This window comes from Ambystoma mexicanum, chromosome 7p (genome assembly GCF_040938575.1).
Source record: "Ambystoma mexicanum isolate Mex_15411 chromosome 7p, UKY_AmexF1_1, whole genome shotgun sequence".
NCBI lineage: Eukaryota > Metazoa > Chordata > Amphibia > Caudata > Ambystomatidae > Ambystoma > Ambystoma mexicanum.
The window spans coordinates 519024351-519046888 of NC_090939.1; the positions used below are offsets into that span (position 1 = coordinate 519024351).

The 22538-nt window shown below is 40.0% G+C and overlaps 1 protein-coding gene across 1 annotated transcript in view; it reads right to left on the reverse strand.

Annotated features, from left to right (window-relative positions):
* Positions 1-16742: 16742 nt before the first annotated feature.
* The window catches only part of TSPAN7 (tetraspanin 7), a 295355-nt gene continuing 289559 nt past the window's right edge, over positions 16743-22538 (reverse strand). The window contains exon 8 of the mRNA XM_069636549.1: positions 16743-17813. The gene's annotated coding sequence lies outside the window, so the exon portion shown is untranslated. The remainder of the gene's footprint in view (positions 17814-22538) is intronic.

A 22538-nucleotide genomic window follows, 5' to 3' on the forward strand; every position in this document is an offset into this window, starting at 1 on the left:
CATCATGTATATCAGAAGCTGGTTGGGTGGGGACCCAGGATTGGTACATTAAGGTGGGCTTAGCCTGCACAAATCACTGGGGTTCATTTGGCTTTGAAAGAGGGCTGAACCCCTCACTTAGCAGATCATCTGAAGACTTTGAAAGGAGTAAGAAGGACTAATTTGGACCCGAGCTGAAGGTACAGTCTACCTTACATCTTCCGCCAGTGAAGGAAGGCCAGCAGTTCCAAAAGGGAAGCAATATCCCTCCCCTAAACATCTCCCAGGGAACAGAGGGAGACACCGATACCCAGCCAGCACACAGTGTGCCCTGCTAGGTTAAGCTAGCAAGCTTCCTAGGTGGGAAATGCTGGAGAGCATCTGAACTAAGGAAAAGGACGTTGCCTGAAAGCACTCTCCTAAGCTTTGGCCCGTCCACCTTGAAAGGACACGAGCCCTGTGAAGAAGCTAGGAGGAGTGCCACACAAGCATCATCCAGCATCCATCTTTTAAGGACATTTTCAAGACAGTCGGATCCTCGAACCACATCCGGCTACACCGCTGACTGTTGTCGCCCTACAGTCACCAGAGCTGTACGAGACGCCTCGACCAGCATTCCAGATCCGCCAAGCAGCACAGAGCCAATTATTCCTGGCCTGAGACACCATGCTGGACCTCCTGCAGATATCTGCCCAGCTTCATTTGCCGAACTGCCTGCCGCCTGGTACCCGTAGCTGTCTCCCACCACTAACGCTGTTCCAAGGGTTGTAATGCGCCCTGGAACTGACTTAACGCTGTCGAGCACTAAGAACTTCTTCTGCACCAGATACATTGTGTGTCTGCCCTTCTGGACCTTCTCCGAAGGCCCCTTGGTGCTGGAACCAAATAACCTTGAACTGCAAGACTAATTACTGTCCCAACCGCCATCCTGTCAATATCCAGAGTGCATCCCCTTCCATTGTCAAACTATCTGTCCTCTGTGTTCCTTTACAGGGTGGTCAAATTTGTAGTGTGCTAGAAATGTCTGTTGTTGTAATAATAAAGTAGATATTTTTATACAACCTTGACAGTCCCTTTTATCATTGGGTAATAATTGTATTTTCACTGTGTTGCACCTAACCAACGATCCACAACCTTGCAGAGATAAGCTTACCGTTCTGTCCATGTTACCAAAATTGGACAAGGAGGTCTTTTAATTCACTTGTATTCCATTCTGTTTCGGATTCTTTCAGGTATACTAGAGGTGTGGGGTTGATTGATGGTTTAGAAATGGATATTCATCCCTGGACCACTGGTGCCCCGGAAGTAGATTTGTCACAAACCCAAACATTCATATTGCAGTAAGCAAATTTGCCAGGCTCCGTTCGTGCTATGGATATAGGTTGTATACAAGGGTGAACATTGTTTAGAAAGTGGGGCTTAGTTGATGTGTGTACACTGAAACAAGCCAACTATACATACCAAAAGTCTGTGTTTACACAAAAAGCTCTATGTGCAGACTGGTAGGAGGATCTCAAAGTGGTATCTACTTTGTATTCGCTAAGACTATTTTCTGCCTTGAGATTCAATATAGTGGTAGGCAGGGAGGTGTGTAATGTCTTATCAACCGATTGCAGAAGATCTGTTTTGATGATCCGCTTAAGTGTGATCCCTTTAAATGCTTGTATTAAATGGGGGGGGTAGAATCAACTAATCATTGCTAATGTGAAATGGCTACTGTGGAGGATTTACGGCTACCAGTAATAATATTGGCAGTAAAAATAAATAATCAGTGGTGAATATTCAACGAAATACTAGAATATCTAAAAATAATTTCATCAACAGTGTAATCATATATATTTATATGTGTACTGGTAAATTTAAATGTCCTGTATTTTAAAGTTCTTATAATCATGTGAATACTATTACTGTAGTTCACATTTTCAACCACTAGATGCCGTTGCACAAGTTTGATTTAATGTTCTTCCCTTTTCACCCACTGGAGGCTTTGACGTTTGTTTTCCGCACCCACCATTTTCAATCGTCAGTGTTTCCGGAGACAGTTCCAGGTGAAGATGTTCCCGTTCATCAAGGTCTTGGATTTTATGGTGGAATTTGGTTTTTTGCACTTTTTCAGATGGCTTTTTCCCAGGAATCTTCGGTTTTTAAAACATATTTATTAACGGACACCATTTTGGATTGCATGTTTTTTTAGCATTACTTTTTGGAACTTGGATATTTTTTACATTTTTTGATTTTTTTTTTCTTGGATTCTTCGGATTTTGGAAGGCTTTCTCTGGATGCTTTGTTTTGATCTCTGAATTACTGTTGGAAACTTGGATCATTTCACGTAATTTTATGTTTTCTTGGATTTTTGGATTACATATTGGAAAATGCATTTTCGGATGTTTTATTTATTGGATTCATTGGATTTGGGAATGCTTTCACTAGATACTTTGTTTGGCCCAATGGATTATTTTTGGGAACTTGCATGCCCTTCGTTTGGCATTTTGGATTGATTTTACAGGATATGGTTCTTGGATTGGTGGATTTATTCTTGGAAATCGGCAAAAAAAAGTTACTTTTCAAAACGGTGCAACACATGGAAGGATATTTACAATGTGAAGTTTGGTAAGTTTAATATTTTATTATTTTATTCCTTAGCTGTGTTTGCTGAATTTTGTAACGACGCTTAATTTAATATTTTAAACGCAATACTCTGCAATGCAAAATGGCATTTTTTTGCATATTAGTTTAAATACAGTTCCATTTGCAGATGACCCTTCTGACAGAGCTTTTAATTCCTCTATTTTCTTTTGAATTTCCAATTTGGATGCCTTTTGTAAATGGATGAGTTATGTCTCATGAAGAACATTAGCACTGGCAAACATGATTCAGGTTCCTTCCGAGCTGATGGCATCACTATTTATTCCGTGATGTAATTGCCTACTCCATTGTATGCATAGGGATGCTCTGAAAATGATACCTCTTATTTCACCTCTATTTTTTGTTGTTGGTGTTTAAGGAACAGTAAAATCACATATAACCGATTTATGTCATTTTGTACTACAGATCCGCGGAAGGAATTCTAAAACCCTATTTTATCAAGAATAATATTCGGCATTGTGGAGTGGCACTACGGCAATGATGTTGATTTTTTTTTATTTTTTTTTTATTGTGATGTAACCTCTTTTGGGTTTTTTTTCACATTAAAAAAAAAACAGTACATATATACACATATAAAAACAAAAGCATCATATTCATAAAATATATCTAGATAGCATTCACAAATTACTTCGTCACAATTTTGTAAAATTAGCATATTAAAATTCATCACGTCTGTGACTAGTTTACCTTATAAAAACAATTTTCCCCTTATTATAACAATAGATCAACAGTATTCTGACGATATAAAACCTGTCTTTTGCAAGACCCTTAAGATATTTAAGGTCAATTTTATTTCATGACCCACAATCATTCTTTCCCAAAAAGCGTCGGAGGATAATCTATCCAATGACCCAACTAAATTCCCTAAGTATTCCACCCTAATTTTCCAGGTGCCTTTACAGAATCTTAGCAGATGCTCTAGCGTTTGTTTACTTAAATCTGAGCATTCCGTGCATAAACTACGAGCCCCTTCAGTGACTCCCCATTTAGTTAACACTGATCCGGTTTTAATCAAGTTTAACCGTACCCTCATAAAATTTTGTCTTCCTTTTGGGTTAGGGAACTTCATCAAGTATCTTGGTACTACACCCTGTTTTTTCCCGTACTTAAAAAACCCTTCACGAACAGAGGTTGATCTCACCATATCCCCTGTTGTAATCCAGTCTCTCAAAGATAAGGACTTCTTAACTTTCAGTGGGTTTAAACTCAGTGTTAATTTATCTGTTTCACAATAAGTCAGCAAATTTCCTGCTATCTTTTGGAGTTCTGTCAAAGTGAGTGAGGAATTTAGGTTCATATTTTCTAGGAGATTTTCATATAGTGCGTTAGTCATTGGCACAATAATAGACCTATACAAGGACAGGAGTTTCCAGTCAACTGCGTATTTTAGAGATTTTAATCCAAGCTCGTGTCTGAGAGTTATCGTATGTAGTCCTTTAGGCAATCCTAATACCTGTTTCCAAATGTAACCTTCTATTTTCTGCCAGTCTATTGACCACAATAAAGGTTTAGATTCAATCCCATACAATAGTACTGGGATTACTTTGGCCACATAAAAATTTATAATGGGCATAATTGAAAATTTGCCATAAAGGCTGGCAATCTTCTTCATCTGAGCTATTAGTTGTGTCCCTTTAGCCAGGATTTCGCCATACTGTTTCCCAACTGTGGGGGTCGCATACACTGTGATGCCCAGGTACATTACTTCTTTTGCAACCGGTATCTGGTTATTGCCAATTGACCACCGATATTTTATTTCTTTGCGACCTTTCTGCTCAAAGATGACGATCTTAGATTTATCAGGGTTAACCACCAGGTCGTTTAATTTCATGTACTTGTCGAGGGCATTCAACAATCTTTGTAGGCCGATGGGAGACCTATCAAAAAGGACTATATCGTCCGCATACATAAGCCATCTTACGGCCAAGGACCCCACCTTAGGGCTTATTAGTGATGAGGATTCTAGGGCAGCTCCAAAATCACCCAAGTAAAACTTAAAGAGATATGGAGCAACCATACAACCCTGTCTAACCCCCCTATCTATGTTTATATGTTCTGACAAATAGCCATCCATATTTAATCTTACCCTAGCTGTATTTCTTTCGTGAAGTTTTACTAGCATGTTAATTAAAGTTTTGGGTGCCCCTTGTTGTTCCAACTTACTCCATAATTTATCTCGATTTACCATGTCAAAAGCGCTTGACAGATCGATAAATGCTCCATAAAGTCTTCCTTTATTATTTTTATCTTTCAGATTTGATAATGAAGCTAATATTATACCATTCAAAGAAGTTGAATGGCCTTTTCTAAATCAAGTCTGCTGTTTAGGGATTATGTTGTTTTGTTTCGCCCATGTTTCAAGTTCTTTTAATATCAGACTAGTGAACAACTTGCTTTCTACATCAAGCAGTGTAATTGGCCTGTAGCTAATTGGGTTTTTACGATCCCACTTCTTGAAAATCGGGATTATAATTGCTGTCTTCCAAGAAGATGGAATTATTCTATTTGCGATTACTTTATTGTACAGGGTATATAAGATTTCGGCCCACAGTGTCTCATTTCCTTTAAGGACTTGATAAGTTAGTCCATTTGGGCCCGCAGATCTCGACGCCGAGGATTTTATGATCAAGTTTAAAATATCCTCTTTGTCAAAATTTAAACCCCAATTTCCATTGTCACTTCTATATTTTTGTCCTCCCACTGGTTCCTGATATTTTGTACCGAAATAGGTTAACCAACTTGCTTCCGACACATTATTCGTCTGAGCAATGGTTTGATGTCTTTGGGTAGCATTTATTAGTGACCAGAAGTTTCGCGAGGATTTATTTTGTAATGCACGCAGCATCTCTTCCCCATCTTTCTGCCATAGTTTTCCTCTATGTTGTCTAGTCCAACTCTTCAAATCATTTTTAATTTTTTTCGATACTATTTCTAGTTCTAGTAAATTTTTGGCCTGTTTCTTAGCAGGTCTTAACTGTTTTTGCGTCTCACGTTTTTTTTCCCAAACTGCTTCGTCAAAAAAGTGTTTGTGTACTCGCTGCAAACCCTTTTGGGTACTTGACGGGGGATCGATTGACCATAAAAATTCGGGAAATCGTGATGGGTCACAATGCTGATGCAAAATATTTTGTTCTCCCAAGTTGGCAAATCCATTCAGGGCTTTATTTAACCGCTCCCCTTCTCTCTTGTATTTTGTCAAACGATTTTTCTGTGCATTAACTTCTACTCTTTGGTCCCAGATTTCTATTTTTTCCTCACTGAACCAATTTAAATGAGCAACTAATCGCTTGTGATCACTTGTTCCACCATCAACCACTGAAAAATGTATACAAGTGTTGAAACATTCGGTTGATAAAAGCATATAATCCAGTGTCGATTCCGAGGAACCCCTCTCCCACGTTGTGACCGATGGAACGTCACCTTCTATAGAGCCATTTAGGAATTTTAAATTCCAATCATCAAAGAAGTTCGACCATTTTCTTCCATTATTTGTTGCTTCTTTCATTTTCCCTGTATGGCATTTGGATTTGATACATTGCGAATTTAAATCTCCTGCTACCAATATATGTGCTCTAGAGTGCATTATATTGATGTCACAAAGGGTTGTCGCAATTGATTCTAGAAACTCTGAGAGTTTTTCCCTCACGGGGTTCCAATACAGATTCACAATTATTATCTCCTTACCCAGAGAACCTTTGGGGGAAGTGGTCACTCTCACCACCAGTATTCCTTCCTGTTTGCAAGGTAACATTGTTATTTCTTTAAATAAAATCTTTCTACAGGCGATCAGCTAACCTCCCGTCGGTCTTCCCGTGGCTTTGCAGTTAGCTGGTTGTGCTATCAATGCAAAGCCTTCAAGTTCTGGGGTGTTTACTAACCATGTTTCCTGTAGCAAGATCAAATTGTTTCCCCCAAACAACAACGCACTCATTTTATTATTTTTAAATGAACTGGATGTTGATTTTATTTATAACCTGTGTGAATACGTTATGGTTGCTTTGATCCGCCGCACAAAATATATACAAGATTAGGCTGATTTCCTTAATCCCATTTGTAGCTTGTCTGCATTTGGGTGGTATGTGTAAGGGACATAGTTTATTATTGTGAATTCACTATTTATGTTGAGGGCTGATTTTAGGCACATTTCTTCTTTTTAACCTATATTTTTATGTTTGGGATTGCATGGGTTTTTACCCTTTGCACAATTTTCAGTAAAGGGAATGAATTCTCAGAGCTAGTCTGTAGCGCAAGTGTCCATTTAATTGCAAGGCTCCAACTGGAGACCATTTTAAATGATATTCCATCATGCGATAATATTTCATGACGACATTGTGGCTGGGATCATTCTCTAAGCTGATAAGAAATCAAGGATTCTCTTTTAAATAGTACTTCATTTTACGAAGACAAAATTGCATTTACATTTCTCAAACTTGGGCCAGTTTTAAACTGCACTTATCAATACAAAATGCATTGGTCTTTATGGAAATTAAATCTTAGTTACAGTTTCAAATAGAGAACATAGTGCCAGTTTGTCAGTTTATCTTACACTGGCCCTCTGTCCAAGTTAAAACTAGAATCTCTGTGTTGTTCACAGACCCCTTACTCCTGGGATTTACTAAGCACAGAACTATGGGACAATCTGAAGATATACCGGGTTTCCTAATTCTATTTTAAATGAGGTTTCTCCTCATTCTTGGAGTACAACCCGGATGATCTCAGCCTGGATTTACTCTATCAGCAAAGTCCCTTTCAGCTGTCGGTCTGAAAATCCGTCTCCAATATGGCCTGCTCATCTCTCTCGGAAAGGGCTCCTTTCTGCAGCATGGATGGAAACCAGTCCTCCAGTTTGTCTTGGTTCTCTTCCGAGCCAGCCAGCTAGCTTCCAGTAATAACCAATAATCTGATCATTCTCTTGTCTTGTCCATCTGTGTGTTAGATAGTTTATAATACAAAACTCCTCTTCCTCTGACGGATATTTTAGAATATAAAACTGCTCCTCCTCCTATGACTGAAAAGTGAGGGGGAAACACACCCCTAATCTTATGGAGGGGCATCTTAAATTATTTTCATATAATTTAAGGTGAACGTGCCAGTTTATAAAATGAAGAGCAGTATACTCTAAATATCGGGTTGAACGATTCAAGATGCCGTATGCCTCTGTGAGATGTATACGTGCAAAGATAATCATTGTTCATATTCTTTAGTACTTTATCATTACAAAACAGGTGGACTTGGCATCTGCTAAATATACAATATGTTATCTATAAATTGCAACTTATTTCATGTGCATAGTGTCTTTCACTGTAAAGTTACATATTTCTACTTATTTTGAATTAAAATACTTGACATGGAACCTTTGTATTCAACCAGCCCGGAAGTGTAAAACAATGCTGATTTCTGCTTGCAGATGTCACTGGTGGTACATGGGAAATAAGTTATTCTGCACAATATTGACACAAAGCTCAAATATGATTTTATATTGGGATAAACAAATTCTCATGTCCAGAAGCTGGTAAACTGGGTTAAACAACATTTTGCGTGGCATTTGATTCGTACTGTATCCAAAACTAGTCTTACTCATGACCTTGGTTTTAAGACACATTCCTTAGGTTGGGTCTACCTGCTCCAAGCGGAATCTAGTTTTAATATGCAGGCTAACACCATTTTAAGATGAATAGAATATGTAATTCCACATGAGATAAAGGAAATGCATAGCAAGGCACACTGGTTGAAAACGTATTATACTATGTTACAAAGCACAAGTGCACATTCTGCAAACTTTAGGAATATGGCACTCAGGTGAAGTTAATGTATGTGCTAAAGGTCTGAATACATGTTCTGGAGCCTGCAATGTTCTTTTTGCTGGATAACACTCCAAATGTCTGGGCATGATATTTTTACATGGGCCTGATAGTTTTACATGTGACACAGTTCCAATTTTAACAGGTAAAGTTCTTTGTATTTCCTTGGCATCAACAACTCATTCTTTTGATTTAATGAAATGACCTAGAAATGCTACGTTTTGTCTCTCAGGTTCGCAGTTAATTGTTCGCATCCCGCAGGCATACTTATAATCATGGCAGTGAACAAGAGGTGGAAATCTAGAAAATCAAACTCTTTAGTGTTGTCTCTTGCTCTATTGAAACACTTTATGTTCTCAGTTTACTTTAGGAAAATGATATTCAGCTTCATAGTTTCTTACATGAGTTATGCAAATTGTTAAATAAAAAAAGAAGACCTTGACTGGCATAGTTTGTTTTAGAACCACCATTGCATATATGACTGCACTGCCTCTGATTATTGATTTTTACGTTATTTTCATTTGCTCAAAACTCAATTCCTTTTATGTGGCATTCAACACAAAATCATTTTCTTCTCTGTGGGAATATTAGATGCCATCAATTTCAATTGCACCCGTTTTAACAAATGTGGAAGGATAAAAAGGTTCAGATGAGCTACAGGTTGAATTTGTGACCTGCAGAATACACAGCTCTTTACAATGGGTAATCTCATCAAATATTAATCTGTAATGGGATTCACTGTTGCTGTAGATCTGGTCCTCAAATCACATTCCAAGCTCAGTTCCAATCCCCATCCACCTTGTCACTGGTCTACTTCGTTTCAAGTCAAACCTCTGACCACATATGTAGAGGATTCCATTATGTTGTCAACTGGTGTTTGTCATGAAGATGTTGTATTGAATTGTCCTTATTTTGTTCTTGTCCACAGATAAAAGAGGAAAAAAAGAAAGTGGTACGATTATTATGCATTTGAAAGAGAAGAGACTGAGTTGAAGACTCCAGAATGATGTCAATGTTATATTTCTCTGTTATATTTCTATGTCTCTGCAAGGTTAAACACATCAGCAATTGGAATAAAGGGTGGAACCCAAGTGTATTTCAGGTTTCTCATATCAATCACATTTTAGCTGCGTAGGCCATATTCTCCAGCTATTGCGTCATCGCACTGCTACTCTTTTTACTAAAAGACTAAAAATATGAGTCTTAAACAGACTCTTACTTCACCAGCATCTTAGACCATGCGCTCCAATCCGGCCTCCACAAAATAACATCCGAGACGGATTTCACCCATGTCTCAGTTCTTATCATATTCCTTACCTAAAACAATCTACATCTACATTTTATTTAAATGACACATTTGTATGTTTTTAGCCAACTAAGCACACTGATTCCTCCACTATAGTGCATTCAATTTCCTCAAAAACATATATTTGCACCCAATGGACAGGATTTCCTTGTGGCAGAATGAGCTGCTTATAGAGTGTAGAAAGCAAATGCATTGCATAAACTAGTACAGACGGCAGACAAGTTACTAAACTACGCTTAACATTAGTCTAAAAGGTGTTTCTTAACATGTAGCACTTATGGCCAGAAAACTTTGCCAACAGGCCACATGTGTTTGCTAGCATGCTCATAATCCTCAGGATTTCAATTCCATGTATCCAGCCCTCTCTAGACTCGAAGCATGGGGAGAACTTGCATTTCCATGGAATGTCACTACATTGCCAGGGCTAAAAAAACAAAGGTTTTCCAGGACATGGTCCATCAGGTCAAAACATGGATGACAGAAGGCCAGGTTTATACGATCAACATTTGATTCAAAATTGACTGCATATTATCACAAAACCCAGTGTGGTGACAATGACACATTAGCATTACCTTAATCCTCATACTTTTTCAGCAATGCACTCCCTTTCATATGTTGTTGACCTAAAACACTCTACCATGTCAAGCCCATGCCTGACAGACCTGGCAAGTCCCTACTCCCCCTCCTACCTTGCTCACCAACCATACAATGCACATCTAAATGCCCAATGGATTCACTGCCCAACCAACCGCAACAGAGCTTCTCCCACCAATTACCACCAGGTAAACCATAGCCAAAGAACCCTGTGAAAGTCCATGTCTGGGGGCACCTCAAAGAACAGACTGGTTAAGAGAGCCCTCCGATTCAAGGATCAAATCACCTCTGGGCCTCTCTTCCCACAAATGTAGAGATGCAGGCCCAGAATCCTGGAAATCTCATTTTATAGGGCAAAGCACTAAAACATGAATTGGCTGTAGGATTCATGGAGAACGGAGCATTCACTTGGCCAGCGTCTGTGCAAAAATCAGATTAAAATTGCATCGGCGCAACTTAAAGGATAATTGAAGCCGGTTCATAATCCAGTGAATAAGGCTGAGCTGATGATGGCAGAACAAAGTTTTGGTTTAATGTACATTAGCAATACATTTGCTGCAGGTAAGTTGCCCATGTTTAAAAGGCTCTACAAGTGGACGCTGAAAAGAATGGGGGGGCACTAAATATGTGGTGCGCATATTTTAATACACGATCAGTCAATTTGTTTAGGAGTTTTAAGCCAGATAGGTTCATTAAATAAATCGGCTATGTGCGCCTATACAAGACTACTGTACTATATTTTCTTGTCACTTTTCAGTCATTTTGGGGGTACCGTGTTGGTGCAGAAGGACATGCATGAGGTGTGGAGGGTTTTTTGGCCATGCAATTATTTCCTCGTCTGTCATCGTGACTCACTGAGCAGTGGGGGAGGAGAGAGATTTCTCCAACCAAAAGAGAAAACCTATGATTACAAATATGAAACCACTTGTTAAAAGTACAAATTACAAATGTCTGCCTTCCCTGGCACAGTTGAAGAAAGAGCCAGACAGACAGACACACACACACAGACGCATTAATGTTTTGTTTAATTCAAATATTACTTCATTATTTTAATAAAAATACATTTACACAACATGAAAAGCATCATTGATATTTGGGGGCGCTTACTAGGCCCAGTGACATTGAGAACGCGCAAGTGCATGGGAAAGGGAAAGGGGGGGTGGGGTGTGGAAAGTGCAGAGATACAGTTTCAGTCATAGGAAGAGTGTGGAGTGGAAGCGGGTAGGCAGGGCTAGCTTAAGGGGCGATAGAGCGGTGCAGCCGCACAGGGCACAACAAATAAAGGGTGCACTGCATTGGCCTTTAAACTGGCCCTGAGCCCTGTCAAGCTTCCTCAAGTCAGAGTGAAGCTGCTCCGACTTCAGAAATAACATTTTAGTTGTAGTCCAACATCCCACAGTGCCGTGGTGCTGTTAGAACATTACTTTCTGTCCCCCTGAAAGCACCTGACAGGAAACCAACTTCCTCGTTTCCTGTCCCCATAGAGGAGGCCTACCTGATGAAGACACATTCAGGTTCTGCATGTTTATGATATTGATGTAAATATGCGTGCATGCAACAGTGTGTTATGTAGTATGTAGTCTGCGTGTGTTGTGCGGTTGAATGGATTGAGTAAATGAGTGAGTGAATGTTGTGTGAATGGGTGTGCTTGTGGCTCGCGTCGGGAGATCTGGGTTTGACCATGGGATGACGGGTATGCTGGTGAGAACAGTGCAAGAAGTTGCTGCTGTTACTCGCCAAGAAACTGTATGAAATGTATTCACTGTAAAGAAGATCCATACTTCTATTTAGTTAGGTCACGAGATTAGAGAGCAGCATGTGTGAAACATATTTAAAATATAAAAACTGTTAAATTCTGTTAGCTGTTATATTATATGGGCAATATAAGTAAATTGACCCCACTACTAAACAGTGAAATGAATAAAAATTAAATAATGCAGGCTCCATAGCGTGTGTTTACAGTAAATCTAAGCATGGTTCCCAAAAGACTGAGTGGTTCAGCGGGATCAAATCTTGACTCCTAACCAATTGAGGGTACACTAAACAAACCCTGAACCTGTGTAACCAATGTTACGTCAAGCGAACCCCCGAATCCCCATCTGCTTGAAAGGACATGAATGTCACAACCGCACACCCATAGCGGGTCTGTGTGTATTTTGGACAGAGCATGCAGGTGCAGGCCCTTCAGCCTCTGCCGAATGACAAGGCGACACCTATTGGTGAAGTGGTAGTCCTTGTCTCGGAACGCTGCGTCTGGTCGGCATTGGCCATACATTGAGTTCAAAGGAATGGTGAACTGAGGTGGAGGCGCGGCTGTTTTGACTGTTAAATAACATTATGAACAAAATATTGCTCTCAAGTACAGTGTCCCAATATTATTGTGGCTGCCTGGAACGGTTTCTCGAATGAACTGGTTAGGCGAACACGGAGATCGATTGTTTTATTGATTTCATTCTTCTGATTGTAATTCTGTTTTTGTTTGTACTTCCTTTGGAATTACCAAGATAGAAATACTCGATGCCTGAACTTTTGCCCAACAATGAAGGCAGAAAGAATAAAAAGGCACACCTGCTGCCAGATTATTTTATATTTGCATTGGTGCTAAAAATGGAGGAACTGTGCTATGGACGAACTTTGCTGCTTAGATAATATGGAATGGAGCAAACTGTACTGTTTTTTTACCCCGATCTCTGTATCATAAAAAAAAACGCTTTCACCAGGGCAAAAAGTATTCGTATTTTTTTTATATATATTCTAAGCAACTTGATAAAATGTGTTTACTGCATTTCTTTATAATCTATGCAGCAAACATACGTTGTTAAATAAAACAGATTGGGATGAAACTGGTTTGCCATATGCTATATTATGTAAGCATCAACATTGGAACTCGCTGCATTTGTTCCAATACCATTTCATACATCTACAATTTCAATTTGGCGGGCATGAGTGTCTTTTTATATTTTCAAAAGACGTATTAATGTCCCTCCCCCCATTAATTACGGGCCAAACCTTTGAGAATGTTGTGGACAACATGAGTTAAGTTAATACGCAGGCTTTTGGCAAGGTCTAGTAGCAGGGAATTAACTTTATTGAGGTTTTTAAACAATATTAATTTGTTTACAATAACGGAAGAGGGGGGATTTATTAATGAACATTGTAAGAGAGCAGGCACCTTATAAGTGAAATTGAGAATGTGTTATGTATTTGACCGACAGTTTTTTTTTTGTCTATTATATACATCTCAATGTTTATAATTTGTGTGTGAAATGTTTCGTGGTAAACTGTCACACTAATAAAAATAAAAGACTTACCAACACAGCAGGTGCCATTTCCGGCGGAGAGAATTTGTGTACGAAAGTGTTTACGATCTCAGGTTACACCGTCAGCCGTGCATGTTATTAACCGACCAACTGCCAGTTTAGATTAATGGTACATGAGTGTAATGGCTTACAGTGCCGGATGGTATTAGCAGCTATGTTGCTGTATAATATACAATGCGTAGTTTGCACTCATTACTTGATTTGCACTAAATAAGGTGCTCTGTGTATGGATGAATGCTTGAGTTTGTATGCCGATGACGTGGAATGTTTCAGAATGAGGATGATTATGAAATAATTATATTTTTGATAACAGCTCTTTTGATTGCCGATGGGCTTAGAAATTAGCATAATTCATTACATGGGCTCTTAGTTGTGTATGCCATTTCTAGCCAAGACAGTCCAGTTCTAAGCTTTGATCTCCGAAACATCATCATTTATGGTCGATAAACTATAGAGTGTGGAAATGTGGACACTGGATGCACACAAACGTATATAACACTTTGGTATCAACCAGGATGTCCTTTAGGAAATGAACTCCAATCTTCCGGCATTTAAAGAAAGAAAGGGCATATTACATTGCATTTAGCATTCAAAAAAGTTCCTGGAATCGAATCCCTGTATGAGGTGCCCCAGTTATTTAATTCCCACATGGTTACACATTGTACATACTGTAGCCTGATAGTATTTGTGTTAATTTGTCATTCCAGGTAGAGGTATACACTCTGTGCCCTGTTTTTTTTCTTTAAAGAAACAAGATTTCCAATGTTCTATGGAATCTGGGTCCATCTTTTATTGTATTAGCACATGAGCCATTAGCACTGAGGGAGCATGTGCCGGCCAATCATCTGCAGATGGAAACCTGCACCTGACCCGTGCTTATGCCCTAAGGGGCCTCCCTTTGGCAACATGCCTCCAGCCCTGAGCTCCTCTGACCTCCACCTTCTTCTCCTGCTGGTGATATCACTCTTTGCAGGCCCCCGTCATCCGCGTCCAGGTTCTATCCCGTCACCACTCCCTTACCCTCCACAAAAGTCAAATAAATGGAAAAAGGGCCCCGCAATGAGTCACGCTATCAATGTCTTTGGTAGTCATATTTGTTTGTACTCCGTGTCCATGGTGTGCGCTTGCCACAGCCTGTGTTGTCTTATTCTTAGTGGGCCTTCTATCACCCAGGGAGGCTCTTCAGCCTATTAAGTTGGGCTGCTATCATAACCACCCCGTAGGTCCCCCGGAACTGTTTATTATTGCTCACTTAATAATGTGCCTGCATAGTCAGAGATTAAAGTAAGCCCCCAACTGCCCCTCATGTCTCAATTTTAAGTTCTAAATGACCTCCACAGCCGTGCAAGTAATGGTTAGCTGTTTGAACCTTCCAAAAACCACTAAACTGAAATAATGATTTATCATGCGAAAAAAAAAGATTAGTGTACAATAAAATGGGGTATGAAAACAATAGAAATCATGGCAAAATAGTCCTTTTGATGAAATCACACCTTGCAATTACAGATGATAGACCTTCATAGTCGATTTGAAATACTAGGTCCTGGTGATTGCTTCAACCACAACGCACCTGTTAACGTCTCATATTGAATTCATATCCCCAGGTGAAGATAGAAGGAAGCACCCTTTCATTTCTTTAGAGTAACCCAGGTTTGCCATAGCTTAATAAAGCATGTGCACCCTGTAAGTGTCAAACAGTTAGGGCAAGAACGGGCAAGTGTGAATGGCAGTAGAGTCAATCAATAACACATGAACACATTCCCTCCCCATGATGCTAGTGTACAATGTCTGGATTCAAGATATTATTCTAAACCCACATCCTTTTGTTCCCAGTCCCTAATACTCCAAAACCAGAGATGGACCTTGGGAGCAAAGTTGATTAGTATTCTTTCTGGCAGTCTCCCCAAAACACAACCTTGGGAGGAATTTCCCTCCCAGACCAGTAGTAAGCTGAGGTACTGTTTTAGGAGATGCCTTATTGTGATGGGGCTCGAGAGGAAAGAAGCACACAACTGAATATAGCCACAGGGCAACAAGCATCGCAAGAAATATGTCAACTGCAGCCATAAATCCTCCCCAAAACGTCATACCATAAGGAATACAAAACAGATAAACACACACACCATACGAAAAGTAGAGCAAAACATTCACATTCAAGTGAAGCCTTGGACATCCAAGACTCGTTTCTTTAAACTGTGACAGCTGAGGCAACCAAGTTTAACACACAGAATCCTCTGCGAATTACCAATGACTGCTGCATGCAAAAGGTGGGTATAAAGGCACTTCATTGGTGCATTCATTAAGATGCATCATCTGCCGTTCTGCACGCCAATAGGTTGTGCATCCATCAGGTGGAGCAGAGAGTATATTGCACGCTGTGACACACGTGTGATAACGTAATGTTAAAAAATAAAAGATAAACCCTACTTGCAGCGAGAAATGCACTCACTGTGCTTCTCGGACAGGAGGCATTACAAAACGGATTTGGAGCTTTTCTTGTCACACAGTTTATGGTGATCTCCCAACATTGACAAACTGATCACAACACTTGAAAACCAGAATTAAAAAAAAAACAATTTGCATTTTGTTTTACCACGTCAGAGAATCACACATCCTCATGATTGAAAAAAGAATCAATTTCACATAGAGGTATATTTGCATTTGGTATTTTCCTGATTGTGCCAACTGTATGAGTAGTTTAGTTTTCGCAAGAATGTTTAGCTAATTTGTTCCAATAGCACCACAGCACCACAAGTTCCTTTATAAGGTTTCTTTAATTACTCCAAGGTTACACTCAATCTTTTTCTTTTTTTATATCACAGTCGTTTTCTTTTTTTCTCTCAACACGTGTTTCTCCACTGTTCTATAGTGGATCATCAGGAGAGAATCCTGTTGTTTTTGTAGAGCACCACCAATGTTGCGTATGTTTTTAAATTGTATTTTGGGTCTACACTGGATTTGTGAAAGTGGTGAGAAGCGCTCAGGTTTGTAGAACGGGAATCCTCACCTAATTTGTGCCGCCGATCCGTGACGTAGAGGAAGCCTGCCGATCAAAACGTTTTAGCGCAATGACCAAAAACACAGCAAGAGCAGGTGTGATCTGTCATGGTTCCATTTATTACTACGTATATCACAAATGTTCACAATATCAAAGCATTCTCATTGGCATGCTAGAGGGAGACATATTAAAACAAACTATTAAGAATATTTATTTTAAAAAGATTTCTTCACTTTTTGATAATTCCCCTCCAAGGCTTCCCCCGCCCCCTTTTCAAATATACCCTTATGCTTCTTTCCTCATTGACTTGATAATAAAATTATTTGGTTGTTGCCATTGAGATACACGTGGAAATGACAAGAAAAATTCACAAAAGGCCGCATTACAGCACAACTTCGATTAGTTTCCATTTTCTTGAATGATAAAAAGACGCAATATTAAACTGCCTTCACAGTAAGCTACAATACATTTGAGTAACACTAATACACACGTTCAGATTCAGATGCACAATGCACTAGACAAAGCTGAAGCATTAGGCGTACAACACTGAGTATGAATCCAAACTGTTCTCTAGCATCAGGAACACCAGCCCCGATCGAAGCACAACAAGAGTTTCACATTCATATTTCAAGTATCTTTAAGGTGTTGTGCATCGTGGATCTGTTTTGGGCAACGGGGTGCGTGGCTCCGATTGAAACCTTTTAAAAGCCATTACAAAAGGATTTATTCCAACATGAATTTTAAATATATATTCATAGGTCTGTATACATCTCTATATATAATGGTTCAGATAACTGTGTGCAACATTTACTGACTGCGACGAAAGGCCAGTTACGCCCTCCAGTCACCGCATGCACAGCAAGATCGATGCCGCCAATGGATTACTGTTGTTACCACGCCACTACGGTATGACCTAGAACATACATGCAGTGCCATCATACGCAGAGCCTGGACCAAGACGTGCAGGGTATGCGGGCAACCGGCAGGCTAATTTTCATGGCACAGCTGTACTTCAAGGAATGACTACACAGCAAAATGGTGCTGGGATGTGGGACACGGAGTGGTGCATTTTTGTGAGTGTATGTGGTATGTGCTCTAAAACTCCAAAATATCTCCTAGTTTCCTGCAGCTTCTGAAGTTGAAATGGACTGGAGCTTCCACCAGTCTTGCTGAAAGACAAAAAGAGAACGTTTAAGCATTAGTTGTGTTGACTCCAAGGAGCACTGTTAATCATGTAGCTGAGAGATAAACATAGGCGATAGCCTTTCGTGAAGGTTTACCAATCAGGTACATTTTTTGGCATGACCATACAATGCAAGAGTTGTTACATTTATTACATGCCATACACTATCCACTCCCCACCTTATTTGTGACTGGGTGATCTGAGCCCCACTGCTTCCTCCCTCGGTTACTTGCAGATCCACTGCAGACAATTGCCCTCCTTCCTTCCCCCGTTAGATCCTCTCTCTCTTGTTCCTGTGCTCCCTGACCTTATGCTTCCCCCTATGATTGTGAAGTGCTCCGTTGCTTTCCGAAGCTGTGTCCGTGCTCAATAAATGCCCTGAGAATAATAATAATACAGCCAACATTCAGGTTATTAAATTGGTACCTTATTATTACACAGTAGTATAAAATTAGTAAACAAACATTTTTAAGTTACGGTTACAACCTATAAAAAGAAAAAGTCTAAAAACGTTGGGCATGCGAATGCTAAAGTATAATGCCTCAGACCGTATGGAGAATGTTCCTACTGCAAAGCGCATCACACTACTTATTTATTTATTTTTACATTTATAAATCGCGCTAAGCCCAAGGGCATCAAGGCGCTGTTACAAGACCAGTTACACATCAGACATAATACATACAAAAATCATCGTCTGACATTCCAGGTAGAGAGAATGTCAATGTTTTTACAAGGGAGGTCATTGCCCATATGTGTGGGCGATCATTAGGCAGAGGATACTAGAAATGTAACCTCAGCTCCCACTACAGTATTACTTCTTAAGACTCACTTTGACTAAAACCTTATAAAAGGTTGTTGCTGCTTTGCTTCCTAATGGGCCCAGTGCCACTTAAGGGACTGCTTTTGTTTGTGATCCTAGGGAGCTGCACTTTGTTTCTGAATTATTTGTTGTTGGACTTGCAGCATGTACTGTAACATGGCTTCACTAACTGTAGTCATCTAGGAGGATTTTTATATTTTGAAGAACCAGCCCTAGGATCCCTTTTCATCCAAAAATAACTGGCCACCATGAAGAAATCCCTCAATTGATCTTGAGCGTCATCCATTGTCAAGGCACTAGTTTACACCTCCCCTTTGCAATCCAAGAGAACTAGGGTGACCAGACGTCTGGGGTTTCCCGGGACAGTCCAGGGAAATCACCCGATGTGCCGGGGTCCCATGAGTTTTTTTATTTTATAAACCCCGTCCAGGGTTTCGGGTATGGTCCCTTTTTTTTCGAAATCCCCAAATCGGGTCCCGGCGGAAATCTTTTTGCGCAAATGGGGGCGTGAAATGCTTTTCATGCCCCCATTTCCTCCCCCTTCCCCTCCCCGGCGCTCTCCTCTAATGAGAGGGGTGTGCTTGTTAGCAACCCCTCACCCCCGCAACAGGCCACAGACATAGAAGTAGGACTAAAGTGGCATGTGTATTTACCTTAGTCCTACTTCTATTTCGATGGCCCGTCCAGTTTTCTTTTTTTTATCTGGTCACCCTAAAGAGAACATCTCCAGAAAGAAGATCCAACCCATCATTTGGTCGCACCATTCTGTTCCATTTTGCCACCAGTTAGCAATGCGGTCAGCATCAACATCGTCTCTTCATATGTTCATGCAAGTACAGCTGCTTTAACCAAAAGGAAGACCCATACCCCTTGTGAGTTGAACCTTTGATGAACCTTTGATGCACTGGAAAGCACCCAGCATGAGTAGGCCTTTAAAATAAATTCCTGCTAAAGCTCTGTGATGATACACATTCGTCATACTCCGAAAGATCCAGTTAAATGGGCAAGATGAAGGTAGAATAGGTGGGACAATGACAACATTTGTTCTACTGTAACCAGCCAGCCAAGCGGGCATTATTCTGACTGTCACAAGGATTGACCAACAAACCCAGGTCATTACTTCATTAAGAAACTGACTAACCCATAGTACCGGATATATGCATCGTCTACCAGTACTACCAGCTGAGCAAATGCACAATTGTGTGCATCTCTGGCTTCTTTTTCCTTCATTTACAGAGCTAATGACATTTTAAGGCTTACCCCTCCACTTTTAAGCATATCAACAGTTTAAAAGACCAATCACCTCGCCGCCTTCCTAAGCCTCAGGTGTAGCATTGTGCACTCCTGATCATCATAAATAACTCGCAACTGGAGTGAGCGATGCTGCCATCTTTGAAATGTAATATAATTTTATTCTGGCTCGCATTCTAGTTATTCAAGAATTGATATGCTACTCACGGCGGGTGGGATGACCGCGAATTTGTTAAACAGCAGTATTGGCTCTATTGATGTTACTGATCATGCTCCTGTCTTTATGAGGGTAGCTCTGAACTTTGAGTGCTGTAGATCGTTTCAATGGAAAATGAATACATCAATTTTATATGATGATGTCCTATTGGAGAAGTTTCGGACTGAAGCTGAATTTTTTGTGTTGGAAAATACTTCGGACGAACTTAGTAAAAGAACTATCTGGGAGGCCTTTAAATGTACAATGCGAGGTCTTGCTCTAAGTTTGTCTAGCAGCAAAAGGAAGAAAATGGATAGGTTGACTTTGGATATTAATGCTCGTATTATTGAGGTGACGAGGGAATTGGTGTGTACTCCGAATAATGATGGTAAGAGGAATGAGTTAAGGAAGCTGAAGAAGGAACTGGATGACATTTTGAGTATGAAAGCTAATAGCGATTTGTATAGGATCAAGTGTACTTATTTCGAACGAGGCGAAAAGTGCGATAAGTGGCTAGCTTACAGATTGAGACAACAACACTCTGAGGGTGCCATTACTTCAGTTCAAGATGGGAATGGTGTGACCACTTTTAATCCGCGTGAGATTAATGCAGTCTTTAAGACCTTTTATGCAGATTTATATAGAAATGAATCTGATGTTACTGGTCAAGGTGAACATTTTATGCGCAGGTTGGATGTTTCAAAGGTTAATTGTGATGAGAAGGAAGAGTTGAACAGACAGGTCACAATTGATGAAATCAGGTTGGCCATTGGTAAATTGAATTCTGGTAAGACTCCGGGACCTGATGGTTTACCGGTTGAGTTCTATAAAATTCTGCCAGAGAGGGTGTTGGGTCTTTTGAAGGATATGTATACTGAATCCAAGGAAGCTGGACTTCTCCCGTCGTCTACAAACCATGCTACTATTTCAGTCTTTTTAAAGAAGGGCAAGGATGGTAACTTGCCGTCAAATTATCGACCAATCAGTTTGATAAACACTGACAATAAGATTTTGGCTAAATTACTTGCTTTACGGATTGAACAACTCATGCCGAAGCTTATTCACACTGACCAATCTGGGTTTGTTAAAGGCCGTAGGACTTCCAGCAATATCAGAAATTTGTTATTGACCATGTCCCATGCACAGGATTTAGATGAAGACGTGGCGATTTTCTCCCTAGATGCTGAGAAAGCATTTGATCGAATTAACTGGCAATATTTGTTTATGGTTTTACGAAATATGAACATGGGAGAAGAATACATTACGTGGGTGGCCCTTTTATATGCTCGCCCCACAGCCGATGTTAAAACTAATGGCTTATTGTCGGAATCTTTTGATTTACATAGGGGCACTAGGCAAGGTTGTCCATTGTCCCCATTGTTGTTTGTCCTAGCCATTGAACCGCTGGCTATTGCATTGAGATGTGATTTGAATTTGCAAGGTGTTTCCTTTCACGGTGTTGAACAGAAGATTTGGTTCTACGCAGATGATCTTTTATTAGTTTTGAGGAACTTGGATTTGTCTTTGCATTCGTTGATGAACACACTTAATTGGTTTCATGAAGTGGCTGGATATAAGATTAACTGGTCTAAATCGGAGGTAATGCCGGTGACTGCACATTGTGATAAGTCTTTGGTGGTGGGGTTTGGATTTCAATGGTGTGAGAAAAAACTGAAGTACTTGGGGGTTTGGTTGACTCCGGATGTCAGTGATATGGTTGAAGAGAACATGGGTATGGTTTGTAAGGAACTGAAATTGAACGTCCAAAGGTGGTCGGTATTGCATCTATCTCTGTGGGGTAAGGTAAATGCGCTAAAGATGAATTCTGCACCAAAAATTAATTATATTCTGAGTATGCTTCCCCTGAAAATTGGTCAATCTTTTTGGAAGTTGATTTATACCACTATCCAGTCCTTTCTTTGGGATGAGAAACCGCCAAGACTGAAGCTTTGGAAACTCCAGCTTCCGGTTGAGAAGGGGGGACGAGGTGTCCCAAATTTTAAGGCATATCATTTGGCCTTCTCGTGCCAATTTTTTCTTCCTTTTTTGAAGGATTCTCCTAGTATGTGGGCGATGGCAGAGGCAAGTGTGATGGGCCCACTCGCCCCAAGAGCGATATTCACGACTGTTAGCAAACATGATAGTAGATGCCCCTTGACAGAGTTTCTAAGAGACGTTTGGAAGAATATCTATGATATGTGTGGATCGGTTGCTCTGAAATCGCCTGATACATCTCTGTGGTTGAATAAAGCTATAACGGACAATGGAAAGTTGTTGTTTTGGCCGGAGTGTTTTCTTGGCGGAATTCAATGGATTAGTGATGTTTTTAAAGATGGAAAATGGATAGACTTTGCTGAGTTAAGTGCTACTTTTACTGTTGAAAATTTTTCTATCTCGGACTTCAGGAAATTGAAGAGATGTATTGGTGAAGTGCATTGTGACGG